We start from the raw sequence: 4,536 nt of genomic DNA on the forward strand, positions 1-4,536 counted from the left end.
TAACTATATGGTAAGACCCTATTGCTGAAGACGCCACTCACTTTTGACGTTCAACATAGAGAAATCACCCTTGAACTGGCCAGGAAACTCTGCTGGCTAGCTTGCATAGTGCCAGGGGTGCTATGCGGGCCTCTGGAGGCGAAGGGTCACCAATAATCTTACACAGCTGTGAACCTTGTATGCAGCAACAGTGACCTGACAGCAGAAAGTGTCCACTGGAATAGACGGCGCAACAGCTAGGCAGGTAAACAATCGCTGTCTGACTGGATGGGAGTCTTGCTCCACAGGAAGAATGCCATGCCTGGTACCGGAAACCTGGTCAAAAGCCCCTGACTGGGGAGATCATAGGTCCTGTGGCAGGGTATAGGTACCTACTAACGGTTTTTTGTTGCTGTTGTTGTTATTGTTTGTTTGTTTGTTTGTTTGTTTTTGCTAAGTGGTCTTCCCATCAAACTACCTTCGAAATATGTATGTTTATGCCAATAGATTGGTGCTGCTCTCAACTTTGATTAGAGACACTTCCCTTTGCAGTGGGTAGTGTTTCGTGAAGACACATAAAACAACAGGTCAAAGTGCCGAGCATAAATAACTCGGTGTACGGCTGCAGATGGGTCGTCTGTAGAGACCTAGCAAGATCAGGGAACTTCAAAGAAGGCAGGTGAGGCAGGGAACCGAGAAACACTGACTTTTGGACCTGACACGGATGCTGCAGGCATCAAGTCACAGCAGTTGTGGCTACCTGCTCATGGCCTAGGAGATGACCCCACACCGGTGTGAGCGCGGGCAGCATTAATTGGGTTCAAGGGGTAATTGATAACAAAAAAAAAATTTTTAAAAGAGGACGTGAGGCTGGATGGGGACGGGGTGGCGACACTAGAGGGAGCTAGAGGGGGCAGTGGGTTAGTCCACATAATCAACCGTCGCATAAGCACATGAACTCTCCGAGAATAAAAATAACATTTAAAGTAAACAGACAAACGGAGAAGAATCGGGGAGGACACGACATACTGACAGAGTCGGGGTGAGGCTCCACACTCTCTCTCTAAAGGAAGGCCGACCTGGAGGCAAACTTGGCCCCTGGCAGAGTAGGCGCCAGGCCTGCGGTTACGCGGGTCTGCCGCTAGGGGGCGCTGTGGCGCCGCTCCGGGCGTCTCTGACGGCGGCGGCCAGGGACCGGGCCGCTGAGCCTGGGGACGTGGACACCGCCCTGCGCTGTGGCCGACACGTGGCAGCCCCAGTCCGCCAGCCCAGCTTGGGTCCAAGGTCCCGTGCTGCGCCAGGGCAAGGGCAAGGGCCGCTGTGCCGTCAGAGCCGGCCCTGTGTTCTCGGGGACGCCGGGTGCCCTGCGAGCACACAGAATGAAGGCCGCTTTCAGTGTGTCTGGGCCGATGCAGACACACCTCCCCCTGGGAAACTTAGAACAAAGGAGGAAAGGGATGTAAGCTACGCCGGTAGGAAGGCTTGAACATGTGGATTAAATAAAATGGATAATTATAATCCATTCCTCTATTTTGTTAGCGTGGTTGTTACAGCTTATCAGAATGTAATGCTGTCCAAGGTGCCTCGGGAGCTCTATGAGTCCATTTACCAAAAAGGGGAACAGGAGAAAAGACAAAGTTCCCAAGAAACCTCTAGTGTATTTTCCGGAGCCCACACTGCGTGTCTACACGCGGCTCTCTCAGCGTCCGGCTCCGGCTAACACCCTGCTTCTAGCCTGCTACAACCCCTCCTTGGGGAAGGAAGGGCGGAAGGCAGGACCCGGAGCAGAAGCACGGTGTCCAGCACTGACACGTGCCAGAAGTGAAGTCCATGTTCCGGGAAGTCCTTCCAAAACAAGGACAGTTGTCCGTGGAAGATGTAACCACAATGGTGCTGTGTAAACACAAGCTTTTACCCTTAAAATCTTTGACTTTGGAAAAACTGGAGAAAATGCAGCAAGCAGCACAGGATACAATCCGCCAACAAGAAGTGGCAGCGAAAGAAGACCGGCAAATAGCCCACTGACCAGGGGACAACCCCTCCTACCTGTTCACGAGCTAGAACCACTCTACAGCAAGCTACAGGCCGAAAACACATATCAAACGAGACATTCAGATTCTAAAATACAAAGTTTGGGAACTCAAGACATTGGTTTGTGTTAAAAAGAAAAACTTTGAACCAACTTTTATTGGATTTTGAAAGGGTTTTTAAAATTGTAAATTACCTCTTGTTATGAGTGTAAGAAATTAAATGTATCTTTTATGGGGAAAAAAAAAAAACACCTCTCCTTAACGCCCTAGCTCTGCTTCATAGTGCCCTGCCCGGATGTCACAGTGCAGCACCCTGGCTTCGCCTCGGGAGAGGTCCTGCCACACACCAGCATCACCAAAGCTGCCATGACCAGTCCTTACCCTTCGGCCCTGTCGCCGCCCCGCCCCGCCCCCGCCCGCCCCGCCCCGCCCCGCCCGCCCGCCCCGCCCCGCCCCGCCCCACAGGTGGTCTGCAAGCACCTGCACATGTTTTCTGATTTCCTTTCTGAACCTTTCAACTCCACAAATTATGTGGGAGCTGAATACACGCTGGGCTCGCTGTGTCCTGTAGGTTTCTAACACGCTTATGCCCTTCTGTGAAAGCTCACTGCAGGAAAAGCCATCCCAGACTGGTTCATTGGTCCTGCTCTCTAGACCCGCCCGCCGCCCTCCCATTGGTCCTGCTCTCTAGACCCGCCCACCGCCCTCCCATTGGTTCTGCTCTCTAGACCCGCCCGCCTCCCACCCACTGGTTCTGCTCTCTAGACCCGCCCGCCGCCCGCCCATTGGTCCTGCTCTCTAGACCCGCCCGCCTCCCACCCACTGGTCCTGCTCTCTAGACCCGCCCGCCGCCCGCCCATTGGTCCTGCTCTCTAGACCCGCCCACCGCCCTCCCATTGGTCCTGCTCTCTAGACCCACCCACCGCCCGCCCATTCGGAAGAGTTCAGAATAGGGTTGGAAAAACAACTCAGCACTGCACTGCTCTAGCAAATGATGCAAGATCCAGTTCAGTTCTCAGCACTTGTAACTCCGACCCCAGGGGCTCCAAAGCCTCCTCTGGCCTTCGTGGGCATTGTATTCAGCACATACAGATGGACATATATACCCATAACTAAAAATAAAAGTAAAATCTTTTTTTAAGGAGTTCAGAATGCCTTACAACTGGTGGGTGTGGTCTGCATTTTGATAACCTGGGTCTTTAACACTTAAACACTACAGCCTTGCCCCTGCTTTTGTTGTCTGCCTCTGAAGAGAGACTTCATGGGCAGAGTTAAGCAATGTGAGTTCAAATATTCGCTTCAGAGGTCAGATCCCGGAAATCCAAGACTTTCAGCCCTCTTACAACAAAATGACACTGGGTTTAGATCCCTTCCATCTTTAAGATGAGGCAGTCATCCGACGAGTAAGACATGTGAGGTCTCAGAGCTACCCCCTGAAGTTTATTTCTACCCTGCAGGGTATGGGCAAGAACTATTATATTAATAAGGTAAGGGGTGGGGATGATAAGAGGGGCAGGAGGAGAATTAAATGTCCTGAAAATGGACTTCCAGAGTCTTCCTTAAAGGTAATAGAGCAAGAACTGGGGAGGCTGGGAGGTGCAGAGTGAGTCACCTGCCTAGAGAAAAGAAGGATGCAACTTGTTTGTATCAGAAAAACAAACAAACATCAACAAAAAACGGTCCAGAGTACATGATCCCCATCTAGAGCAGAGCCCACATAGCCTGGAAAAGTCCTAAGACACCACAGTGTGCTCCGTTCTCTCTAAAATGAGCATCCCACAGTGTTCAAGGTGTCATTTGGGATTTGGAGAACTGCCAGAACCTCACTTCCTCTCTTATTGGGGGGGGGCGGTGCTTGCATGTAAGTTTATGTACATGTGTACCTGGTGCCTGCAACAGCCAGAAGAGGCCATCAGATCCCCTGGAATTGGAGTTAGAGGCAGTTGTGAGCTGCTGTGTGGGTGCTGGGAACTGAACCCAGGTCCTCTGGAAGAGCAGCAAGTGTTCCTTATTTCTGAGCCATCTCTCCTGTGCCCACACACACACACCACTCTGCACACACACACTACACACACACACACACACACTCACACACTCACACACACCACTCACACACACACACACACACACACACACACACACACTACACACACACACACACACACACACACACACACTACACACACACACACACACACACACACACACACACACACACACACACACACACACACACACACTACACACACACACACACACACACACACACACACACACACACACACACACACACACACACGTTGGTCCTTAATTCCTCCTGTGTGTGGTTCAGAAGGCGCAGCCCTTCATGGAGACCTCCTAGACGAAGATGCACTGTTTTGAGTTGGGCCATTGGCTGATCTGTGCTCTGTTCCCTCACTACCAAGTCCAGACAAAAAGCCCACCTTCCTTGTCTTCCCAGAGTTGTACAGCAAGGCTAAGAAGTGGGGTCAGGAGACTTCAAGATGAAGCATACAGAGATGGCAAA

Source organism: Cricetulus griseus, chromosome 5 (genome assembly GCF_003668045.3).
Source record: "Cricetulus griseus strain 17A/GY chromosome 5, alternate assembly CriGri-PICRH-1.0, whole genome shotgun sequence".
Taxonomy (NCBI): Eukaryota; Metazoa; Chordata; class Mammalia; order Rodentia; family Cricetidae; genus Cricetulus; species Cricetulus griseus.